The 26,934-nt window shown below is 43.4% G+C and overlaps 1 protein-coding gene across 8 annotated transcripts in view; it reads right to left on the bottom strand.

The window, feature by feature from the left end:
- Positions 1 to 26,934, bottom strand: part of Ebf1 (EBF transcription factor 1) — a 398,732-nt gene that overhangs the window by 140,653 nt on the left and 231,145 nt on the right. The gene's annotated exons all lie outside the window — the stretch shown is intronic.

Raw genomic sequence — 26,934 nt, 5'->3', positions numbered from 1 at the left:
CTTTCAAAAATGTCCTGAAAAGTATGATACAGGACTTGGCCACACTAAGTAACTACTATAGTTATTGGAGTTCATCATGGAAAGGCAGTTGATGTGGAGAGTTTTGTGCTGGGATATTCATACTGGTCACCCTCAGTTAAACCCTCCTTCTGTTTTCTATTTGGGAAAAATAGATGATTTTTATGTCTGCCTATTTTCTACATATTTGTTTTGCTTTGGGGCCTAGATAGATATATTGATGGAGTGTATTAAAACATTGGTCAATTAAATTACTCTAGAAATACTCTTTTCATTACCTTTTGCCCAAGTTTTGAACTCCACTATTGTCAACTCCACATAAATAACTTAGACAAAACTAGCATTCCATGATGCCCCTATCTGAATTTAGTTTCACATACAGTGGCTGTCAGCAGTGTGGCCCTGTGATCATGATCCTCTACCTTAAAGGAACTACACCAAGACACACCATGTTCAGACAGCTTCAGCATACTCATTCCAGAACAATGTCCGTTCTCCCTAGTCTCTTAGGATCTTCCAGGGTGGGAATGAATGGGAGCATTGAAGAGAAACAATGACTTTTTCAAACGAAATGATAAGATTTTTCAATGTAAGAGTCTTTTTAAATGAAGTCATTTAACATTACACAACTCTCAAAGCCCATCAATGAGAAGGCCTCTGATAATGGTTCACCCCTACATCCAGGGCCTCTCCACAGAGGCCAAAACTTATTGACCTTCTGTCTAGGGCAAATGACTCACAGAACGCTGCTAAAGTCCAGCTGTGTGTAAGGGAATCCACCCTGGGCCTCCCCCGTGCCCAGAACAGCTCTGCCGCTGCACACGTTAGCTGTCCAGCCACTCAGTCCTCTTTCAACAGGCCATGTCTACTGCCCTGTTCTTCTGAGCCTCTGAAAGTGACTCAACCAGTACACATGCCTTTCAGACATTATCAAATGGGTAAACATAGAGGTAATGAGTCCCTCATATTGCTGGGACTCACTACTATACTTAGAAGAGTATATATGAAAACCTTCCCAGGGGCCAGACAGGGATGACCCCCATTCTAATGATGACAGTGATTTGTGTGGGGTGGTGGGGTAAGGTGTAAAAGCCACCATACCCAGTATGGGATTCACATCCAAACCTTAACCAAGTACTACCCATGTGCCTTTGGATGAGAGGCTGGACCTCAACTTTTCTCATCTATAAAATGGACATAACAAGAGCATGTACCTTACAAAGCAATTTTGAGATGCTGTGTGGTGCCTGAGGCAGGCCAGGAGGCTGGAGGTGGCACTAGTAGATGCTTCTGAGTACCTTAAACACACTCCTCCTTCCCATCTCCCTAATAACCCCTGCTGTCCACCTTCGGTAATCCAGGAGGACACGAAGAACCAGAGACATCCAGTGGCTTGTCCAAAGGTGAGTAAAGGTGCATCTGGAATTCAACTTGCAATAGAGTGGTCCCAGAGACAGGGCTCTGAGCCAGCACACTAAGGTGGTGTCCATACTGATAGAAGTACAGTCGAGATGTTAATATTCATTGTCTCACTGGTAGAAAATGAATAATACCGAGTAAGAACAATGGTTTCACTAGGGGAAACCACAGGGTCATTATCCCCTCCCCAAGGCAACAAACACCAAGCTCAGGAGGGCCATCACCACCAATCTCCCCCCAGCCGGCCCCCCTGCCTGTCTCCCCATGGTTGATAATACTTGCCGCCTGTACGTGTTTAAGCCATTTGAGCCCAGGCCTGACAGCCAGGTTCAGGTTGTGTTAGAAGGAGCTGTCAGCACACCCTCTGGCATCCTCAAGTCAGACAACTGCTAGCCACTGTGAGGGGTTCCATCTGGTGCCAAAATGGGTTTTGAAAGACAGGCAAACAGGACACTGGCTTTGCCAGAGAGAAAAAAAAGAACCAAGGGAGCCAGAGATCCTGCACCTCAAAGATGAGTAGTACTGGGACACCTGTCAACAGCTCATCGTTAGCACAAAATCTACGCCGGGCCCACACCAGATTGCCTTTAAAGCTATGCCGGGCACACACCGGATTGCCATTAAAGCTATGCTGGGCACACACCGGATCACTGTTACCCTAAGCCTCCCTGCCACTTGGCCTGCTGGCAGAATCCCCCGCCCACCCCCTCAGCAGCGGATCACTTGCTGAAATTGAAGTCTTGACCATCTGTCACGGGTACAACAGCCATCAACTGGTGCCTAGGGCCTCACACAAGCCCTTATGTGGCAAAGACACCGCCGTGGAGGGCCAGTTCTTTGGGGGAAAGCCACCCACTCCAGGGCCTCGGGAATTCTCTCAAAGTTTTCCCCTAAGTACAAGCCAAGTACCTGACCCTTTTGGATCACACCTCCTTAAAGGAACTCCGAGGAGTAAGGAGCAGTTAAAAATACCCTCTGTGAGAGATTGACTCAGATGTGAGACACACAAACTTGGGGGATGGTTTATTCAAGTAAACATATAAGGCGTCTGTGAACTTGGGGACACGTGTGTGTCTAGTGTCTGCGGCCCCACGTGGAAGATCTCTGATTGCAAGGGGCTTTTTAACAAAGTGGAGGCTATTGTCACACAGAAACCATATGTTTGTCTAAAGCACTGCCACATTCTGCGTGTTTGATAAAACGTCAGTGGAAAGAGCATGGCTGCCCTAGCCCAGCTGTGGGAACCTGACCCACAGCAGGACAAAGCCGCTATTGACCCTGCAGAGTTCCGAGGAGTTCCAGAAAGTCCGGGATCAAACTCTCTTTTTAACTCGGCTCTTTTTTTTTTGGAGGGGTGGCATGGCTAGGTAGCAAGAAACCCAACACCTTTCAGTTAACTTTCCACAGGAGCAACGCCATTATTATTTAATACCTCTTTCACTGTGTTATTATCCAAAGCATTTAAGTTCCCAGGGTCTCTCTGAAGCCCTGGTGAAGTCCTTTATGACAGGCATGCCAGGAAGAAATGGACTCACCTGGGACATAACAAAAAGACTCAACAAAAATAAGGGAAACAGTTACAGTTCAAAACTAGTATTCTAGATTGCCCATAGGGTTATCCATTTTTCATGAACTATAAGGTGTGTGTGTGTGGTTTATGCACACATGTGCATGCAGGTGCACATATCCATACATGCACCCAGAGTATGTCCAGTGTCCTTTTCTACCACACTCCACCTTTATTCCTTCAACACAGGGCCTCTCATCAAACCTGGAACTTGTAATTTTTTCACTAGGTTGGTGGCCAACAAGTCCCAGGGAAGCTCCTGTCTGCTCCCTGCACAGTGCTAGGATTTCAGTTACAGGGACAGCAATGCCCGAGCTTTCAAGTGGATCCGGGAGATCCAAACTCGGGTCATGGTCTTCATGTTCATGCAGCAAGTGTTCTTACTCACTGAGCCATCTCCACAGCCCAAACCACAAGAGAACTTTTCAAGTGACTTTAACACACCTTCAGTCTAACCTCCTCACTCTACAAACCTCCTCACGTAACAAAATTGAAGCAGGAGAATGCCCCGCAGTTCCCAGCGACTGTGAGAGCAGAGCTAGATCCTACGTGTGCTGAGGGCCAGCCCTGTGATCTTTCCAGTGTGTTCCAGCTCCTCACACACCAAGCCAGCAAAAGGTCAGCACTCAAGTATGTGAACTTTTTAGTCTACCACTTCAATTAAGGAAAGTGACCGTCATAAAACCAGCAGTGACATCCTATTCAAAGTTGTGTTTAGGTTCATCAATCAGGCTGATGTAGGACGTGAGCCCGTTATTGAAGTAACCGAAACAGACACACGTGTTGTAGAATACATTTGTTGATTTGGTAATATACTTTATAGCATTTCCCCCAAGCAACAGAGCTTCGGCATCTGCCTGGAATCCTTGAAACTAGCATAGTATTGGTGACCGAAACTACTGGGTTGCAGAAGGAAAATCAATTAACCACCATAATCAGACTTCTACCTGAGAGTATGAAAAACAAAACAAGCAACAACCCCTTGTTTCCAGATACACAGTGGATGCCACGGGACATAAAACTAGTGGAGTTCAGTAAATACTGGTTCGCTAAAGAGAATCTAGAACCTGCCTTTGCCTACAAACCAGAGCTTTCCACATTAAAGGCAGCAGCAGAGTATGCAGGACAGCCAGTTTTGTTGGAGACATGACAAACAGGTCAAATCCAATAATTCCGTGACCCTTAGTGGTGTCAACCAAACATGGGAATAATAGGACTTTTCTTCCCATGCAACTGGGTAGCTTTCGTCATACAGGTAGCTTTATTGCTTAACCAAACATGAGAATCTTCACCAAATGGATGCAATCTCTCTGTGCCTCAGTTTCTTCATTTGTAAAATGGAGAAACCTGTAGAACGTGTTTTAGAAAAATCAGTAAGAATTTGAAGGGTGTTGAAACCCAGTGCACGGGAAGCAATAATGCTCACTGCTCTCGGTTGTTTGTAGCAACAAGATGCTAAGAGTATCAGATATGAAAAACGTTATTTCCCTGGCACAGTGCAAGCTAAGAAAATCAGTGAAGCCCTGCGTACCCAGTAAGCACTACAGACCTCACTGAATGGAGTGCAGAAAGAAAACAATGGAAGAGATGACTGCCAAGGAAAGGCAAGAAAGAGTACAGCAGCTTTGCCAAAGCCGAGCGAGGGGCAGGGGCTGAAATAGTGGAGGACTCCGGCCAGTCAGAACTGAAGGGCACACATAATAAAACGGCCTTCCAAGGGGCAGCCAGGATGCTGGTAATTGTTATGCAAAGCAAGTGCCGTGGGTCTGGACTGAACAGGTTGAGTTTTTACCTCTCCCAACCCAGAGTCTGAAAAATCACGTTCGTGGGCTTGCAGCTGTGCTCATCATGTCCGGGCTGGAAAAGAAAAGTGTCAAGGCCCAACTGAACGGAGACATAAAACCCCAGTTCCTATCTTCAGACTCTCGGAGAGGTCCCCTGACTTATGCCCGCAGATGGTGAGACGGCAGACGGTCCCTTCCCAATGGGATTCAGTACGCAGGGACGCACTCCGGCCTGACACAAGAAACAGCTGTGTAGAAACAAATGTGGGGCCCCTTCTGGGTGAGGTTCCAGCTGCTCCTACACACGATCAGGAGGGAGGACAGGGAAAGGCCTTGTAATTAAAAGGACCTCTTTGGAGTCATCCACTGCTCTAACCTTTGCTGTCAGGCTTCCGAAATTACCAAGGAAAATCTTCGAGGAATACTAGGATTCTCCCAGATTGAAAGTATTTAACTGTATAGTACCCATCCCCTCCCAAGACCACCTAAGCTGCCAGTAGCTATCTGAGAAATGCCCTCCATGTAGCTCGCTCTTGAAGACTCAGTGGCGCTCCATGAACAGGTAAGCCAGACTCTGGCGCTGCCACCACGGGAAACAGCTGCCTGGAAAACAGGGCAGGCCAAAACAGAAAGAGAAAACTCTATTTTCAATGTCAAAGAAAACGGCCTGGCTTCTAATTCACAGACTACGCTGTAGGGTACAGTTCATCCATGTGAAAACATGATACCCAGAAGTCAGCCAAGATCCCGGGAGGCCACAAGAGCAGTCTGGGGAGGCTGACCTGAGCAAGGGCTGACCTCTTCTCCTTTTCTGGTAGGAAAAGCAACACCAACGGACGCCCTGTCTGACTTACTGCACACAATCCTGCCTGTGACATGCAGAGGGCAGAGAGGAAAGGAGGAGAGGAGGAGAGGGGAGCTCCACACACACGAAACCATGAGGTCTTTTTTGCTCCCCATAGTGGAAGAGAAACAGAAATTAAGCCATGATGCTATCTTGGGGATCCCAGAGGGAGAGCACATAGTGCCCCTATTATTGGCCACTGACTTCAAGACGTTTACCTTCCCTGGCAGAGGCTTCCTGGATCTTGGGCATTTCTGGAAAGTGTGCACAGCCTAAAGAGATAAACTCGATCGCCTTGAAGAGGATTCATTACCTCAGAGCTCAGAGTTTGGCTTGGGTGGGAGGACATAATTAGTGGCAAGAACTTAAGGGGGGTGTTGGAGTATCATAGCAGTGGATTAAAGAATTTAAAAATAGTTTAAAGGAAAAGGAACCACTGCAAATAGGGTCCTTGTGCTAAGAGTCAAATCTGACAGATGGAGAAGAGGGTCAGGACAGCCAAAGGGTGGAGAAAGGAAAAGATCCAGGGACCACAGGGGAAGAGTGTCTCCTAGTCCCTCAGAAGAGACACTGAGGAGGGTGTGAGAGGGAGGGGCCGTGGCTTAACTGTTGACCCAGTCCAGCTGATTCCCCTGGCAATGTTAGCTGACCGTTAAATGAGAGCGGATGGTAGAAGCCCCAATCTGAAAGCCCTGGTGACAGACAAGGAGACACACTTCAAGGAAGCCTTTTGACAGCACTCCCAAGCATCAAGGCTTACTTGCCAGAGTATAGAAAGGTTGAAACTGGCCCTGGGAGGAAGTTTGGAATCAATGGATATGGTTTGATATGCAGAAGGAATATTGCAGATAACAAACCAAGTGCTTGTCTGACCTTCTTGGGACTGACTGGGAAACAGACTAGGCAACATTGACTTTTAAACTCTTTCTGTCAAACGGAACATAGTCTACAGGTAATCAGTGGACCTAGGACACCTGCCAACTCTGGATAGCTTTCCATAGTGTTGGGCCTTGGAGTTCTATGTTACCATTGTAAAGTGTTACTCCCAATGGAAAATATATAAGGACTGCTTACTTACTACCTCAGTGACAATGCATCCTCCAGAGTCAGGCATACAGAGTGAAGCAGGGGAGCCTCAGTACTTCACCTTACCAGTTTTGTAGAAAACATGGGAACAAGACCATTTGTGAGGCCTTAGGTTTGGCCTTTATTAGTTCCTACTCTTCCAAAGGTCTATGGAGTCCTGGTTCTATTCTCATTTTATAGATACTATATCAAACATTATAGAAATTGTTCATTAAAGTATATTATATATTCATATGTATCAGAGATATATTTGTATATACTGAAGATGCATATCTTATTATCTTATAATAGGGATGTAGTCATTGACCATATCTTGTTATACACATCACCATCACCACATTAACTCTAAATTAGAGCTAAAGCCAACATAAGAAACTGTAGCACTTTGAACTCAAGTAGTCCTGATTACCAATTCTAATGTGTTCAGGTTTGCTCATGACCACTTTATGTGTGGCCCCCTCAAACACATTTTGACCCTACTGAGGAAGACTGGAATTCTTAACTGTAACAAAATGGAGAATTTAGGCCAAAGAAAAAACAAGATAGCCTGGTGTCTTTGGGGAAAGTCAGTGAACATCTGGGGGTGGGGGCGTAGTTTGACTATACATCATTATTCATTCAGAGTCGCTGCCTTTGAAGGTCTTTCATGCAGACAGAAAGCCACAGGAGGAAAATGGAAAGTGTTACTATCCCTATTCTTCAATATGTGTGTGTTTAAAAGTGTGAAGCCCATTCATTTAGAATCTGATGTTCACATTTCACTTGCCCCCTTTAAAAGCTCAGAAAGTTTCAACATGACTCTCTTCTGTGGAGGTGACAGATGCCATGGAGGGAGTAAGAAGTTCAAGTCCACAGTAACTGAGACATACAGCTTTCCCTGGATGCTCAGCTTACTGTTCTTTCCCAGACTTAGTGAAATAAAAATATTTCTAAGTATTCATTAACTCATTTAACTGATAGATCTTTCCAGAGAGCACAGGATGCTCTGGATTCTTTTGGGTTCCAGTTGCACTAAGAGCCTACTTATTTTAGTTTAAGGTTTTTGTTCAAAAGAAAAGTATTTAAATTCAGTTTTCCAGGAAAATGTTTGACTCTTGGGACAGTGTATTAGAGTAATTGCCAAACACCTTTAAATGGACAATTATTCTGTTGTGGCTATTAGGTAGGGGCCAGAACAGTGAACCTTATAGTGCCTCACAGTGCTAATAGTGGACATTTCCAGGTGTATTTCTCCATCCTTCTTCTTTTTCTTCTTCTGCCATCATTCTTTGCTTGAGCCATGGCAGGTTGCATCCCTGTGCCTTGAACAGGAAGCCTCCTTCTTACCGTCACTGGTAGCTGCATCCCTGGGTTTGATGTATCTTCTCCACTCCCACACCATCTCAGCTTCCCATAATCCTACTTATCTTTCAGCTATAGTTTAAATGGGTTGTATCATGAACCTTCCCTTACCCCCCTGCAGAATTAGTCACATCTTCCCTCACTGCTACACACTCATCACTCTTGGTCCCCCTTGCAGTCACTACAGTCATCTGTATCATCGCCTGCCCATCCATGACACTCCTTAAGGAACCTTTTGGTTCCTATGGCAACAAGGACAGCTATGTATGAAAAGCACCAAATGAAGGCCTGACTTGAGTTGAGCATAAGTATTGATAGAGCTAATTTTCAATCATAACATAGAGATATATGTCTCCTCTTTCTCCTTCTGCATTTTCTGAATTTCCCATATGTATACAATACTTCCATGGATGAAACAGACAATGTCAGTGTTGTAGAAAATCAAATGCATGGCATTCACCCCTGAGCCTAGAGAAGGCTTCCTCACTGTGCAATGGGCAACTGAAGAAATAAAAATGATGAGTGGTTTTCTCAGAGTCTCTGTATGCTAAGATTTGCCATTTAATTCAAACAAGCATAGTTAAGAGCTATCCATCTCACGGTCTGTGACCATTTATTAGTTTCATACATGCATAATTCATGCAAGAGCTCATCGGTGTCCTTAAATGTCCTACTTAATACTGTCTTGACATCAGAGTTCAACATATTATCTCTAAGTTAAGCCTGTCATTGTTCTTAAAACATTTACCTGGAACCCAAAGGGATAAAAGGCCATATTACCAATAGTCTAGAATGGATTTCCTCTCTAAGGTTTGACAGGCCATTTTGCCAACTTTCATGGACCCTGTGGTTTAAAACTCTCAGTGATTTGTATTTCTTCACTCAGGCTTCTTCCTTAGGTCCTGAATTTCCTCATCCATCTGATCCTGAATTCAGTGTTTACTAAGCACATGTTATGTGTCCAACACAATGCATACAGCCATGGTTAGTGTAGAAGCTCATTAAAGAGGTCTTAGGCAATTTTCCTTGGAATTTCCTCAGTGACTTTAAAAATCAGCAAACATGCCAGTCCTTTATGCTAAGCAATATGATGGAGTTACTGAACAGAAATAGGGACCAGCAGAGAAATGACAGACAGATCATCTTGTATCATTGAACTTTAGATTTAAAAAAAAAAATAAATCCCTGACTGGTAAAAGGAGGCATGCCGTTCCTCTCTCCCTTCCCTTTCCTTCTCAGAATGTGTCACAGAGGACAAAAAGCGACACGATTACCAGGGATGGATGATATTTGGAAATTTTTTGCTCTAAGGAAAGGAATAAGCTCATTTTTCTACAAAGAGGAAAGAGGAGAGAAGAGGGGGAAGACAGGAAAGCAGAAGAAAAGGTTATTCCTTGGGAAAAGGTACCAAATCTTTCTAAGGATAGAAGTTACTCAGAAGTAACTGTAAATCATGGCTGCCCTTTCAAAATTCTCAGTCACTTTCCCACTCACTTTTCCAGACAGACACTCCCGGGTCCCAATCTCAGCATCTCCATGTACTGCCTGTCATCCCCGGGGCTTATGCATTACTGGGATAATGAATTTAATTTGAGCAATGGCTTCCATTGCAAACAATCACTGCATTCCAACATGCCACACAAGATGGGTTCAGATATGAACAAGTGACTCCTTAATTTGGATTTAAAGCTTAGGACCAGTCTTCAAATAAAAATGACCAGGGAGCATTGTGCCCACAGAGTACTGACAATAATCTCATGAGCTCCCAATTATCCCAGTTCATATTATGGGAAATCCAATAAGTCTATATGTTCTATTCCATAGAAAATATAAAAAGAAATTTATCATATTGAAATCAGAATGCAAAATAGAGCCTGACACTTTATTAGGCTCTACCTCTCAGGGTATCATAAGGTTGCTGATGGAAAATGAAATTAAGCAATCTCATGGATGAGGAATGACACCATTTAGACTTTCTGCAGGTGCTTTGGTGCTCACAGGTCACTCACTCCCCCACGCACAGTACGTCACTCTTGAGCAGCTTCGGTTTAAACTAGAGATGCTGGGGGGTGTGAGCTCTAAAATCCCCTCCACTTTATCACCTAAACTGGTTCTTATTTACTAAAATAAAAACTGCTAGAGAGGAGGGGGCTTAGACACGATCTCAATCAAGAGCCCCTGGATGGTTGACACAATGCCCTCGAATGCCACAATGTGGAAAGCAAGTTTGTGTGTACATGCTTTTCTGTGCAATAGATCTAAAAGTTTCTCAATAGAGGAGAAAGTAGGAGTGTATGACGGATTGCTTGGGATCTGCTTGGGTCCTGCCACCATCCCAGTCCCCTTCCTCCCATTTGATAGCAGTCCCTTGTTCTCCTTCTGCCCTCACTCAAAAGTTCTCACATTTTAAAAGCATTGTTCTTTGTCCACACTTGGACCAGAGAATGAATGTTATTGGGTCAGGACATCATTGCCCTCAGTTCTATGACTACCTTAGGAGTGGACACGTGTTCGGTCAAGCCTGTCAGACCCCATCTGAGCCACCTGCAGGTCTTAAGGAGCTTGAAAAGATGACTTTCCTTCTAGTACAGCTGAGCCAAAGATGATATGAAGCTGAGTTTCTGGAAAACCCAGTGCCTTAGAAAGGATCCTTAGAGAACACAGCCCAGCAGTGCTCAGAGGGCAAAATATTTCTGCCAGATAAGGAGAAAGGGAGTAGAGAGGACTTTCACCCACAAATACCCTTCGAGAAAGTTGAGGTAGATATGTGGACTAAATGGTTAACCTGAGCAGATGGCAGGAGGAAAGAGAGTCTTGAACTTCTTAGTACATGTAGGAAGTACAACGACTCCTTACAGGGTCCTGGGTGAGTTCAGGATATACAACAACGTGCTGAAGTCATAATCATAAACATATGCATATATTTATCAGAAACATATGTACATAAATGTAGCATAAAAAGATGATGGATGGATGGATGGATGGATGGATAGATAGATAGATAGATAGATAGATAGATAGATAGATAGATAGATGATAGGGAATCCTTTTCACAAAAGCTTGAGACCCTGGATAGATAATGAGAGGTCTCAGAAACAGAACTCAAATCTAAACAAAAAACTCATTTTCATTTTATATACACCTTTTATATATGGCCTGAAAGTAATTTTATACAGTATTTTAGTGTACCTATATTTTGACTGCAATCTATCACATGAGGTCAGGTGTGGCATTTTCTTCTTGTGGTTTCATGAGCTCATCCTCAAAAAAACTTTTTTTTTCCATCTTGGAGCATTTGGGATTTCTGATTTTCAAATTAGAGATGCTGAACTGTGTACATTCACAAACACTCATACATACACATATATGTATATATACATATATATGTAGACATACATATATATGTATATGAGGATATATATATATATATGTAATTTCCTCATACAGAATTACTGTGCACTCTCAAAATGTGGAGGCTACTTAATCAGATGTTTGGAACTCATATCATTTAGACTAACATCAAAGAGTCAATTAGGCTTCACAAAGACCCATTGACAGCCCTGAAACTGCATAAACTGAGGAGTAATGGCATGCCAACAGGAACAACTCGATTCTCTCCAGCTAACTGACTCCATAAGTAGTGTTGCCAAAACTTCCCCACTGAGGAGAAGCTTGGAGTGTCTATTGATAAGTACGAAATTGTCAATATTCCAAACAAGTTTGGGGTCAGACCAGCCCTAGTGGAGGGGTCCTACATCACCTGCTCTAAACCATAAGAATTGAATCAAAAGGCTATGGTGGGGCTTCTCTGTACCTGTTTTCAAATTTTAAAAATGATAATATTAAAAGATGGACTGGGACCAGAGATATGGTTCATTGGTTAGGAGCACATGCCTCTCTTGCAGAGGACCCAAGTTCCCTGAGAAGACATCTCCCCAGCTACACCACCCTGTGCCCTTCCTTCGTGACCCTTCTTTTGGTTCCCATCACTGTAATTTTTACCAAGAGAGATAGCAAAATATTTACTGAAATAAACATTTTGTAAGAAGTGAATGAGAGCCTGCTAGGTTGATGAATTTCTCGATGGTGACTGAAATAGCTGGGAAGATGGTTTTGTAAATAAAGTCTTTTCCCTGCAAACATGAGGATCTGAGTTCAGATTATCAGCAGCCAGATAAAGACAAACAAACAAAAAACAGACATGGTGGCATGTGCCCATCATCCCAGTGCTGGGGAGGCAGACACAAGAGGATTCCTAGGGCTGGCTGACCAGTCAGTCTAGCCAAACAGTGTTCAATATGAGACTCTGTCTTACAAAAATAAGGTGAAAAGTGATTGAGGAAGACACTCAACATATCTGACTTCTACACATACATGCATAGATGAGCACATTTACCTGCATGAACACATCTGAACACATACACAAACATATAACCCACGCACACACATTACACACACTAATGATAAAGTAATAAGACCTCATCCTCCAGCACTACCAACCAACCCTTTGTAGAGCAACAGATGAAAAGTAAACAGGGCCTCAGAAACATGGAAAGTCACATCAGGACAGGACACCCTGCCCCATATCACACACACACACACACACACACACACACACACACTGTTCTCTGATGTCCTTTTAGTAGATGCAGAGCTGGTCACTTAGAGATGGTGAGAAGATTCATACAACACAGAAATGATAAGTGACGTAATTATAAGTGAATCCTATTTTCTATTGAAATACAGTCTCCGTCTCCCAGAGAAGAAGGTAGAAGGGTATACAGAAAGCGATAGGCCTAAATAGGTCTCTCCTTGAGTTTTCTCCTCTCTATCTGGGATGCCCCTGCTATTGGCTCCCTTTCCTCAAATTGAGTCAACAGGTGTGACAAGAGCCTTGGGTAAAGCCTACAGTTTATGTTTCCCCTAGGCAGTCTCCTCCCACAACTTTCTCTGAGCCCTTGGAGTGTTTCAAATATTATTTTTAATAAAGAAAACTCTTCCCATATGAAGATAATCATGTTGCCAAGCTCTTCTCAAAGCAAACAGCCTGGGAAAATGTGGGGTTTCATGTATGTTTCCTTGAACTACGGATCAAGTTTGCATGCACTCTGGTCCTTTGCCAAGATGACTCAGAGTACCGATTGCCTTCCCATGATGGTCACTTGTCTTCTTTTCTAAAGATTGCTCCAAAGCAGACTAGTGGAATACTTTACCTAAGTGTCAGGCTTTCGAAGATGAGTACTGGGTAAAGTCATGGCTCATGTCAACTGAAGGTTACTACTTGCGATGTAGAATGCTAAGTGCACACTTTATTTTAATCTTCACAACTGCTCCCTGCTCCCCCATCCATTCACCCACTCTCCACCTCTGCCCCAGTTCTCCAGATAAAAAGCAGCTGAATCATTGAGAGATTAAGTAACTTGCCTTCCCACAGAGAGTTCATGGCAGAGGGAGACAGAATCTGAATGCAGAGTCTCAGAGGGTGGCCTGTGGTCCTATGAGCTGGAGCAGGGCTCTCTGAACCAAGGTGCTTGGTGCCACTGGAAGGTCCAGCACTCACCACACACAGTGATGTGACATTTCCCTTATTCTTAGACATTATACAGTGAACTTTCTACATCTCTCTCTAGTTAAAGAACCAGAACCAAACAAAACCTTCCTCTGCCCCCAAAGCAATCATCCCTCTCCTCTGTGATGTCAACTAAAATCTACCCACTACCTTCTCATTCGCTCGCTCTGCCTCAGAGCTCACACCACTGCAGTCACACCAGCCCTTCCCCCTGTGTGCCAGCAGCCTCTCTGTTCCTTTGTATTTGCTGCCAGAACCCTCTTGGTAACTCTTGGCAATCTGCAGTCAGACATCAAAGGTCCCAGTATCCCCCTGACTCTCCCAAACAAACATCCCCCATTCTCTGCCCTCTGTTCATGCCACCACCAGAATGCTGCAAACATCCCATCAAATTCTACATCTCTGCTGCCCCTAAAATGACGTCCACCATCATAAATTTTGGTCAGAATGAAGTCTGGAAGACCAGTATTTCACCAACCATTCCAAACACAATCTTTTTGGTGCCGTTCATCGTTGGCCTGGAAGCCTGCTCTGGACTATTTATACTCTTTGAATTATTCCCAACTCTTCCCTCTGGAACTCAACAGAAAAGCTAGCATAAGTGCTTCTGAACCTTAAGTAAGACAGTCCATTCACCAACAGTCTCAAGATTGTGTCGGGTATCAGCTTTTTATTCCAGATTGGGAGGGGGGACATTTAACACTGATTGCTTGCTTTTTGCTAGAGCGCTTTAGAAGTTGGTTTTTTATTTTATTTACTTATTTTTTTTTTGTCTCACCTAGTAGAAGGGTCACTGTCTTTGCTGGGATTGTGACAGGCTTCTCTAGAATGAGAGCACTTTATTATCACATTAGTACCAAGGAAAGTCACATAATTAGCAGAATTTATCCTCATTTACTCGTAAAAGCACTAATATTCTAGCTCTCTGCCTCTCTCTAATTACTTTCTTTAACACAACTTTTTTCCACCCATAAGCTGACCCTTCATAGGCTCATCTGCAGAAATGTGTTAAAACTCCTTTTTCCATCCCCCTCCCCATTGAAGTCGCCAGACTGTATCCATTCGAACAAGCACAAGAAGAACACCGAGGTCTGTCATAGTTCACACAATGCCTTTGAATTAGCAGGTGTGACAGCGTCGTGCTTTTGCTAGGGATCCTCTGTTCCGAGTAAGTGATGACAGCCACCAGAATTACTGTTAATTGTAATGTGACGCTGGCACTTCAACGGCTGTGTGTGGTGGTGAGCTAGCATTGGTTCGGGTGTCTAAGAAACTCAGAAGCCTAGACGCCACAATGCTTCAAAGAGAACCGCAGGCTCGCCTCCCACATGCTGCCTTCTCAGGTGCTGCATCTGTTCACACACACACTTGTGTGTGTGTGTGTGTGTGTGTGTGTGTGTGTGTGTGTGTGTGTGTGTGAAAATGAACCCACCCTTAGACTGTAAAGTCATTATTAGATTACAAACACTGATGCTTTTTTCCCACTTAAAACTGTTCTCTCTCTCTCTCTCTCTCTCTCTCTCTCTCTCTCTCTCTCTCTCTCTCATTTCCCTCCTCCTCCCCCTTCCTTTACTCTTAAATTTGCAGAATTGGTAAATGTACATGCTCATATGCGTGTACCTGTGTATATGTAGTGGGGCAGAGGTCTATGTCTGGTGCCTTTCTTAATCATTTTCCATCTTATCTCTTGAGAGTGTCTCTCACCAAATCTGGACCTTGCCTGTTCAACTAGACTAGCTGACCAGCAAGGCTCAGGTGTCTGCCTGCCTCTGCCTCCCCAGCACAAGGATTTCAGGCACACCCCACCATGCCCAGCTTGTATGTGCTGGGGACAACAGAATTCAGGTCCTCATGCTTCCATGGCAAGAACTTTATCAATGGAGCCATTTTCCTGGCCCCTTTAAAAAATGTCTTTAAGACAGCTAAGTATAAAGGACAGAAAAGCTGAGGTTTAAATGACGAATATTCAGTGGAGGTTGAATGTCTGACGCCCATTTTCCAAAATACAAATTAAAACAATGTGTGCCTATTTAATATTAACATATTCCATAGTAAGGAGGATGGTGGGTCAGAAGAGAGGATAAGTCTTTGGCTTAAACAGGTATTTTCATCTAGAGATAGCTGGTTCACTGGTCATGAAAGGGAACCACCGCATACTGATGTTAGAGTGGGACCAAGTTAGTGACAGCCAGACAGTGACAAGCATGGGTGGCTGTCCTATTTCTTTCTACTAGGAGTCTCTGAAATGAAGGGTTCAGGAGGTCTCTCGCCTGAGTCACATAGAGAACCTAAGACAGGGCAGTCGCTATTTCTCCTGCTTTTCTGATACCTGGAGACTCTACTCCCCTCTCGCTACAAAAGACATGAGTCCATGTGATGTGGAGAAAGAGTGGGTACCCATTTTACCCAGGGGACATGCAGCAAGCCTGGAAATGGTTCCTGTCAACCTCCAAGTTTTAGCACAATTGTTCTTTCTGCCTATAACTCATTGCTCTGTCTCTTGAAGTCCCGCTACACTTGTAGGTCCCGCTAAGATTCCTTTAGTCCACTCCGAGTTCTCCATTCAGAGTTAGTGTTTCATTCCTCCATACACCTGAGAGTCTACATGATCAGATTAAACTTGCAAAGTTGCTTGAGGCTCTGCCCAGTAAACAAGGGCAAGTTCTGGTGGACTCTTCTTCCCATCGGCCCCTGTTGATGATGCACATCTTAGGGCACAAATCTCTGCCTCCAAAATCCTGGCATCCTTGCCCTCACACTCTCCTCAGTGTCCTGCACAGATGCAAATGAGGGCCTCTCACCTCCAGCTGTTCCACCACATCAGTACCACAAGCAAGAGACATGAATTCCAGAGCTGGGTGGATTAACCTCCAGGAAGACACTCCGTTTCAGTTTTAGCCTCCCTAAATCCTCAACCAAAACTTTAACAGCCAACTCTGCTTTAAGATCTTAACTGTAAATCTCCTCTCTTCTCAGGCACTCACTAAAGCCATGGGTAGGCTCAATGACCCCCACCCCCCTGTTCTTGTCACATGTGCCACGCACTCCCCTGAGAAATGGAGGTCATGGGTAAGAACTGTTGTCATCAAGAGCCTCACTCAAAGACATACTTTAAAAAAAAAAAAGGAAAGGAAAAATGGCAATTGGAAAGGGAAGAGATATTATTACTGCCTTCCACCACATGCAAAGCACGAAAGAGAAACTTCGGGTGAGAATTTCAGAACATATTTGAAGTAAAATCACTCCCTTACGGACCTGAAGCCAAAACTGTGATGTTAAAACAACAAAACAAAGGAGAACCATCTGTCTCTGGTCTCATGCTCAGTGCCTAGAGCCCTCTGGATCAGCGACTGGGCCTCTCTGTGAGAGCACATCTCCTTTTCACTCAAGTGAGGATCTGCTGGAGTATTTTCTAAAGTAAACAAATGGCCACAAAGAGAAAAAAAAAAAAGACCAGTAAAGAGCAGAGTCTCTCAAGAACATCCCTGACAAAATAAACCCCATGTTTATGTGCGCTCTCTTCAATTGGCCCCAGCCAGAAATCTTTCCTGCAACTTAAAGCCAGCAGCTCAGGGGTTGAGAGAAATGTCCGGAATTAGCTTAGTCAAATGCTGCCCTAAATAAATGCTGCTCTGATGTCTAACAAGATCCCAGAGCCAGGGCAATCTAGCTTGACTTTAGCAGTTGCTGACATTTGTACCACATGCACATGACTTTTGTAGATGGTATGCTTTAAAATAGTGTTTAGATTTTTTTTCCTGGTTATAAAGGCCAATATCTTTATTTGAGAAAAATATGAGACTCCGTGAGATTGATCAGCTACTAAAACACTTGCCACAGAAGACTAACTATCTAAGTTTGGTCCCTAGAACCCACAAAAAAGGTAGAGAGAGAAGAAACTCCATAAAGTTGTCTTTTGACCTCCATAGACACACCACCGTGGTACAGGTGTGCACAGGTGTATATGTATAATGCTAATGAAAATCAAAACCAAAGTAATAGCAAACAGAAACTGTCTATATATCCCATTTCCTCTGTTTTAAATGTATATATGAATTTTATGACCACATATGTATTTTATATCACATTCATGTTAAGTCATCTTCAAACTGTCCTTTTGTTTGACTCTGTGGCATTCCTTCATAATCAATACATAATCACCTAATCTTGCATCATTGATTACTTCACAGTTTTTATTAGCATAAATAGTATTTTGGTGACCATCTCTGTATATAAAATTTTATTTGCAAATCTAAGAATTTCCTTGACTTGGTTGCCTAAAGCAGAATTCTCTGGGTCAGAGCAGCGAATTGTTTCATCTGAAAATGTTGGCACAGACTACAGTAATCTGAGATCCAGTCACCCTAAGTTTATGGAACACGGAAGAGTAGCCCTTGCTGTAACCTATAGGGCAGGAATTTTTGACAGCTTAAGGTTAGGGAACATCCGAGTTTATAAAAGACAAAATAATCACAGGGAAGCAAGTATCATGCATTACCTGTTTATTCCTGTGTACAGCCTTTTCCACCTACAGCCATGGACGATGTAGACATCCCTGGCAGGGTACTCATCTTCTTGGATTGTAATTTACAATAAATGTAGGCTACCCGAAAGAAGCCTTGGCTGTGTTACACTGTTCTTCCCTCTATGCCCGCTACAGAGCTGACAGAAGAATTTAACCACAGCAAAGCAAGTTGCCTACTGGACCACACTACAACAAGATACCATGTCTAAGAATCCGGTGAAAGAAAGATGGTTTTGAGAGATCTCTAGTTCAAAGGGGTTTATCTCATATCTGAGAAACTCTATCCAGTATAAATATGATTCTCTATTAGGAGTTTATGCCTGAAGGAAAATTCAAAACGGAAGACCTACAATGTGGTGATGATCATTTTCCTAAAACTCAACCTAGAAATGGTGTGATGTGAGTGCCCTTTTGACAATGTCAGAAACTCATCAGACTAACATTCTCAAACAATTCAATCCTAGGAGCCTACCTCTAATTCCAGATGGTATTTGGTTTTCCTGAACCAACCTCAAATAAAATCACTACTTTTAAATTTTAGATATGATTTCTTTTTGCTATCCTATGGGAGAAAGGACAACAGTTATGATTGTACCCCAAATAAGCTAATGAGTTAAACCTATCCCCACCCAAATTAGTTTTATTGTGCTCTTTTATATAAAACCACTTGAGAGTCCCTAAATCCTCTAAACTCTTCTAAACTTCTCCAGTGTTCTCTCTCCAAGTTCTATCTAGTCCAGGCCCAAAGAGGTCCTCTATAGTTCAAGAATTATTACAACTGCAGCTCTCCTCCTAAGAGTCTTACTAAGTCCCTGCAGGCAGAGGTGGATTTTCTCAGCCCAACTGCAAAGCTCTTGAGCCTCAAGAGCTCATGCATCCCATAATCTTTGAGGAAGCCTTTGCAAACTTCCTGATGTTTCCACCTACAGAGCAAAGATCCTTGAAGACACAAACTGCCTTTTCATATTTGTATACACAGAACCAGATTTATAACTTCTTGATTCTGAAAAGAACAAAGAATATGCTGTCTATAGCTCAGAAGTAATGGAGAATTGAAAACAAAGAAACCAATGGAAGCATAGGTGGGTTCCTATCCCTTGGGTGATGGTACACACACTGAAACAGGGGCAAAAAAGGGTCTTATCCATCTCATTGATCCTATTTAGAACTGAAATCCAATAATTACCAGGAAAGGAGGAATAGGGAAGCTGGTTAAAAGCTGGCTTCTAGTATCTCATTTAATGATTAACCTAACAGTAGATCCAGTAAGCCTGGAAGTCACATACAGAGGCTTAAAAATGGAATCTCCAAAGATTGGGGACCTTGCACAAAGCCTCAAATCTAGCTTGGATCAAAGTTGGGTCTCTTCCCTCCTTCTCAGAAAGCCATCCTGAATGAACCAGTCTGTTTGGTCATGTCCTCCATTCCCCTTCAAAGCCTTCTTGGCAGAAATGTCTGTGAGGCAGGTGGATGGTAGCCCCAATTCTTCTGAACTCAGAACTCAGAACTCCTGAGGGAGATTGAAGTCAGCGCTGGCTGCGGCCAAACCTTCGTAAATCTCTCACCTCAGGAGTATCATCCTGTTTTTCTTGTCTCAAACCCTTCTAGCCTAATATTTGACAGCTCCAATCAGGTACTGTCCAAACATTTATTTAAACATTTTAAATGATGAATATATCCAATTATTACTATTAATGCAGCTAATACTGACTAATGAGGGGGAAACACAGTAGCCGGTGTCCCGCAATTCATTACCCCTGCCTTGTCAACAATTCAAAGCCCGAAACCTAATCATCCATGCCGAGCCCTGTTATATTTCACACGTCACTTTTAATAAGTCACTCAGTGCCTATAAATTAATGTAACATGTCGGCGTTTATGAGTGCGGCTTTGTTGCTGTTAACAAATGATGTTCTGGACCAGTCTCCAACAGCTAGGCAGTGACGAATTATGGAAGATGATTTCTTTCCAAAGTATAAACTATACACTGGGGACTCTAGTAATATGTAGTTATATATAATATATGAATATATAATATGTATATATATAACTACATATTACATACATCTGAGCATACACAGGCACACTAGCAAGTAACAGAGCATGCCAATACATATACAGGCACAAATAGGAAATAAATATGATGCTTATGGAATAAAAACTGTGTAATAGTCCCTGCACCACCTTCTCCAAAATATTACATACAGGGCTGGCAAGATGGTTAAGCAGATAAAGGCATTTGTGCCAAGCCTGACAACCTGAGCTTGATTCTCAAGACCCACAAGGTGGAAGGAGAGAAAAGACTTCTACAAGTTGTCCTCTGACCTCCATATGTGTGCAGTACCATGTGTGCACCCCCCATATATATATAATATACATACATACATACATACATACATAATAAATCAATGTAGAAAATTAAAGTGAAACATTAAAACAGCAGTCATGAAAATCCCCCAAATGGGGTCACTGCCAAGCTCAAATTTGCTCTGAGTTCTGGTCTGTTGCTCCTGGCCAAGTTTCAGGACAGTCCAACAGCCCAGCTAATAATGAAGGCCTAGTGGTGTGAGTGGAAATTGGAGGGCACACATGGCTGCCTGAAACACCAGCGGTTAGAGAAAGAGCCTGTATTTTAATGGCCAAGTTGATGGTTGTTGGGTGTTGGAGTGGAAGAGGGTCCATATTGATTCTAAACAAACCTGAGTACTTTAAGTCTCTTTCTAAGCCATGTCTTCCAAGTTCCCAACATCATCAGTGTGTAATTGGAGACCACTCCACCTCCATCGTTTCCTAGAACTCAGTGTTCAAGAAGGATGATGGCACTCTCTGAACCACACCATTTGTCTTTCTTTGTCCACAGGAAAGGGCAGCTCTGGTCAGTGGCTGCATCTTCATACAGCTGTGCTGAGCACCACACCTGGTGATACAGCCTCAGGGTCAGGAAGGCCAGTGGTTTCTTTGGGGCTCTCCCACGTGGAGAGTGACAGCTGTGGAGCTGAGGGCTTATCATAGATAACTCCTCCCACCTGCCCGGGTTTGGGAACACAACAGCTCTCCTGTCTTCTGTTGTTGTTGTTGTTTTGAGTGTTCCAAAATGTCCATGTGGTTAAATGTTTTATCATTTTAGTTTTCTTTCCTCCAGCCATCCTGTCTTGATTTTGAAGCTAATCATTTCAGTATACAAAGAAAATAGGGAAATTTTTAAGAACCATATTCTTGGAAGGTTTGGAATAGATCCTACAGGGTGTCTATTACATATAGCATCCTCTTTTCCGGGCTTTCAATCATTAGGCCCTCAGATCCCAATTTACCTATAGCTCTCTACTTGCCTACAAAATGTGTAAGGCACCAACACAGCCACCTGAGTTTACAAGTCCTTCCATAAACATGACATTTAACTAAGGCTGGAGAAATGGTCCAGTGGATAAAATATTTGTTGCGCTGAATTTGGATTCCCCAACAGCTACATTAAAAATCCAGATATCACCTATCACCCCAGCATTGGGGGGTGGAGGCAAGGAGATTTTGAAGGACTGGCCAGACAGAGAGTCTAGCCAAGATGGAGAGCTCCAGATGCAGTGAGAGTCCCTGTCTCAAAAAATAAGGTGGATAAGTATTTAAGGAAGTCATCCTGGAGTCAAATTCTGGCCTCCACATGCCAAAAGAAGCAAGTGCGCCCAGAAATATCATAACAAACACAATATATGTATGTGAAATGTATTTATATATGTGTGTGTGTGTGTGTGTACATATACACACACACACACACACACACACACACACACACACACACACACACATATTTCACTATAGCAGCCAGGATTCAAATTAGAGTTGTCCAATAAACAAACAACAAAATGATTCATACAAACCTTAGCTATATCTTCCAAATTAAATTAAAATTGATAGTATCCTTAAGATACAAGGATAGAGAAACATATTTATGTTTTATAAACCCCAGGTTGGTGTTTACTTTTGTGCATATACCTCTGAGAGTTTGCTTCTCCCAATGTATATACAAGAAACAGAGACAAACACTTTCTTCTTATTAAAAAATTGGTGAGATGGCTCAGTGGATAAATGCACTTGCTGCCAAGCCTGAGTAACTGAGTTTGATGTCAGGGTCCCACATAGTGCAAGGAAAGAAATGATTCCTGCAAGTTGTCCACTGACCTCTACATGTGTGCCACGACACATGCTCTTGCATGAATTCACAAGCATGCACTCATATGCACCCACACACACACACTATCAACATAATAATAATTTTTAAAAAATCATCAGATCATTAAAGGAAACCAATATAGGAGGGCAACGGAGAGCTTCTATTACAAAGTTGTGAGGAAAGCCTTTGCCTTATGCTGGTTCTGCCAGGAGACCTATTGCTCAATTTGTTTTGCTGGGGTCTGCGAAAGTCTAGTTCTAACCCTAACACCCTAGCTCCCACTAACAGATCAGAGAGATGTGCTCAGTGATGCAAGAGTAGTGATCTTTCTTCTTATTCGAAAATTGGGCAACGTGTTGGCTGCTCAGTCCAATGATTTCAAAGCAGAATCCGAAGATCCATGTCACCCGGCCATGCATATGGCACCTCTGGAAGGACTGAGGGGTCTCATTAGTTGTGTAGTGACTTGGTGCCCCAAGCTTCGAGTTCGCACAACTTTGGGAAAGCGAAGGATCTGAAAACACCACACAGTGGTCAGAGGTTATGAATGGTGGTGGACTGGGGGGAGGGGGACACATGGACCATACAGCCATGCAGGAAGAACAAAAGCAGACAAATCGATTACAACATGGCTGATGTCGAAAGCTGTAGCCTGGAACCTACTCTTCTTGAAAATAAACAAAATGTCTTCTTGGACACCACTAAGGACCGAAGGAGGGCTGGTGGTGGTCCCTAGGTTTAAGGAAACAAAGAAGGGTAGCTGTACATCTTCCCTCTGGAACCACAGATTGTGGAACCCAATTGCACATCCTCCCAGGGCTGGTGTCTTCAGAAGGACAGTGAAGGGGAAGGCACTGACCTGGGCTGTGTGTGCATTGTGCTAAAGTGAAGGGGGAAAAAAACAGTAGAAAGTGGGTGCTAGTGTGGAACAAAAATGCAGAGGTCTGTCTGCTCCGTGGCTCTATGAAGACATCAAGCCGGGAGGAGACAGCTGCAAAGCTTTTCCCAGTGGAGAGGGCTTCACCAGGCTCAGGGCTTCCCTGCTGGGAAGAGGAACAATTTGCATAACAATGCAGTGTTGCTTACCGTGGACCCAAAGGTGCCAGATACCCAGAGAGAGAACATACTTGCAGCCTGGCCCTGGCAGAGAAGGTGACAAAGCAATGCCTGAGTACATTTTGGGAGCAGGAAAGAAAAGGTCCCGTTCCTCACCCCAGCCCTTCTCATCATGTTACTTCACAAAACCAATGTGGCTCTGCTGTTTTCTCTTCTTTAAAGTGCTTGAGTTGGCTGTGTTGGTGGGGTTCCCACCACTCCTAACTTTGGCACAGGGCCCACATTTACATATCCATGTGCACTCGCATCCTGTGCAAATGCAAATGCACACATGAGGTGGGGGTGGGGGTGGGGGTGGGGGTGGGGCATATACTCTTTTATTATTGCATTTTGTCTATGAAAGAGCATGTTCTGTTTCAAAAGCAGTAGACCCAATGCAAACTCAGGTGTTTCTCTCTGTCATTTTGTTTGGTTCCTGCCAAAGCTTATCAGCAAGGTCTAGACTAAGAGCTTGGAATAGAAAACCCTATGCCCTTGACCCCCACCAAAGGCAGCACACCACTGACTCCATCAGTAGGAATAGGGTGTTCAGAACTGAGGTGACATGAAGGCTCTGTCCTGCCCCTCAGCAGACTTGAGTCTTGTCACTCTGGAAGCCATAATTCGGGACAGACGTAGAAAAAGGTAAATGATAGGAAGCATTGAATGTTGCTTAAAGAAAAAAAAAAATAATGTTACTTAGCATGTACTGAAGCCACTGGATGATGTCGGGTATTTTCAGATAGTGTCTCCATATTAAGGATGAGAAGCCTGGGGCTGAACCTCAAGTCCACAGCTTCACAGCAAAGGGAGAAGTACATCTGGAGTCCTATCTGACGTGTGGTTGGCCCAGTTCCCTTTCACTTTGCTTATACAAAGATGCAGTGGTCTCAAGGGATCAGAGAGCATGAAACAATGTCACAAGGAGATGACTAGAAGACTTGGGGCAAAGCTTCGGACCTAATCTGAGAAAGTTTCAAAGGCAGAACTCATGCCAAAGTTTCATCATATAAACAGGCACCAATAAGGCAGAAGAGCCCGAAGTAGGAAGGACAACTCCTTTGTAAATTTGTGTGTGCGTGCACATGTGTGTGCAGGGGGCAGGGTGGGGGAAGTCACGCTGGTGTGTGCACATGTGGAAGATGGAGGTTGAATGAGATGTCTCCCTCTGATTTCTCTCTACCTTGTCTTTTGGAGATAGGGTCTCTCACTAAATGCTAAGCTCTCCTGGCTGACCAGGCAAGTCCTTGAGGTGACCCTCCTGGCCCCAACCTGCCCAGTACTAGAATTACAGGCTCAGGTCACCACATCTGACTTTTTATAACAGTGCTGGAGATTTGAACTCAGGTCCTCAGAGTCACACACCAAGCACCTTTGCCCACTGAATTATCTCTCCAGCCCAGGAACAAATCTTTTTAATCTAAACTTGCATAGAGTATTCAAAGTGATGATTTTTATCATCTCTCCCAATAGACTTTGTACATGAGAGAATTTGACACATAATCCAGAGATTCAACTTCTGACATCACATTGCTGCAGAAAACAGAATAATATATCAAAACCAAATACCAGATGCCTTTAGAAAAAGTTCTGCATAAAATGACAGCTCCTTCTGATCACCCTCCACTTTTATCACTAAACAACGTTCTAGTAACATTTTACAATTGGACCACACACACCCCTTAGAAAAATGTCATATACTTGCATCAGGACCATTGTTGTTAGTGGGATAATTACATAATAATAGCATGGAGAACAGCTAGAATAGATAGAAACAGCCAAGGAGTGGCTTGGGCAGATGCTCAAAACCTAGGGAGAAAGAAATGAAACAATCTTAACAAGCTGCCTTGTTTAAATTAACACATATCATATGTGAGCCCCATCGGGTCCCTGGCTAAGTCTCTGAAACCCATCTCTGCAGGTCCCAACAGGAAGAAATGGCCCCCAAAAACATGAGAGCAAAGAACCTCCACTTCCATGCCTTCCTATGGCCATAAAGGAAGAAGCTGAAATTGCTGGGTGGACTTGTTTAATGATATACCTAACAGTGGCAGGGCTGAGCCACTGCCTTGCCTCAGCTTTGTCCTCCTGGCTCAGGACTCTTCCCACGGTGGTGTACCCAATTCACCTCTCTGAAACTGAACTTCCAGAAAACACAGACAACTGGCTTGGAACACTCAGAGCACATGGATGAGCCTGGAGGCAGACACATCGTTGTCCGAGCAGGTGCAGAGTTGCCGGAACTGCAGAAGACTGGCTGAGAGAACTAAAAACAAAATGCCTCACAGCCCAATAGTGTTGCCAAAACAGATAGTAACAAGCAACCAGGCCAAGTGGAGATGTAGTCAACCCAACCCCAAGGTGGCCTTGAACTTGCCTCTGACTTCAGATGAAGCTCATTTGCCTATTCTAGTAGAAAGGGTTCTGCCTTTTCTGACTTGTGTGATAAGACAGAAGGAAATAAGAACATAGAAAAGTCATGATTGTGAATTTGAAACCCTGTTTAGCATGCTCTAGTCAAGTGCATTGTCATTAGCTCCTAAGAACTACATAGTTTATTTAAAATAAAATAGATATGGAATTTACTTTGTGGGAGATACTGGTCTACTTTGAACTAAAATCATACTTTAGTTTTCTGGATATATGTTTTAGGATACACTATCTATGCAGAGTTTGGTATCTAGCATGATTTCAATCAATATAATGAATGTGTCTTGACTCTTACAACATGCAGTATGCACCCTGAAAGACAAGAAGCCTCCTGAGACACATCCCCATTAGCTTTAGGGGCTGGTGTTCAGTTCATAGGATGTTTTCCAAGCATACAGGCAGGGTGGAGTTTGATCAACAGGACCACAATAAACCAGACAGGGTAGTTCATGCCTGTAATCACAGCATTCAGGAAGTGGAGGTAGGAAGACCAGAATTCAAGGTCATTCTGGCTGCATAGCAATTTCAAAGCCAGCCTAGGTTAGATGAGAACCTGTCTCAAAAACAAAATAATAAACGTGTGTGTGTGTGTGTGTGTGTGTGTGTGTGTGTGTGTGTGTGTGTTCCCTTCTTTTTAGTCCTTAATAATTTGGGTTGAAAAGATACCCTCTATTCCTATTAGTGAAAACCTCGTACTACTAGCCTGAGATGCCAGGAAAAGAATATAATAAAATCCATTGAAAATGAACAAAACAAAATTTTAACTAGATAAAGTTCCTGCCACAGAGAATTAGAACCAGAGATGAGGGCCAGCAATATGTGGGAGCAGATAAAAACACTTTCCACCAAAGCTGAAGACCCGGGTTCAATCCCTGGAACCCACACGGTAAAAAGAGAGAAGAATCAACTCTCAAAAGTTGTCCCCTGACTTCCACACTCACACTGTGGCACATGAGCACCTACATACACAGTAAACAAATAAGTTAGTTAATTACTTAAATGTCAGGAAAAAAGAAAAGGAAGCCGGCAAATGTCTCAGTAGTATTAAAGGTATCTGAGGGCAAGCAGGATGGCCCAGAGAGTAACGGTGA

This window comes from Peromyscus leucopus, chromosome 8b, assembly GCF_004664715.2.
Source record: "Peromyscus leucopus breed LL Stock chromosome 8b, UCI_PerLeu_2.1, whole genome shotgun sequence".
In the NCBI taxonomy this organism is placed as follows: domain Eukaryota; kingdom Metazoa; phylum Chordata; class Mammalia; order Rodentia; family Cricetidae; genus Peromyscus; species Peromyscus leucopus.
Note: the sequence above shows the minus strand (reverse complement) of the source record. Positions and strands in the feature narration are given on the sequence as shown.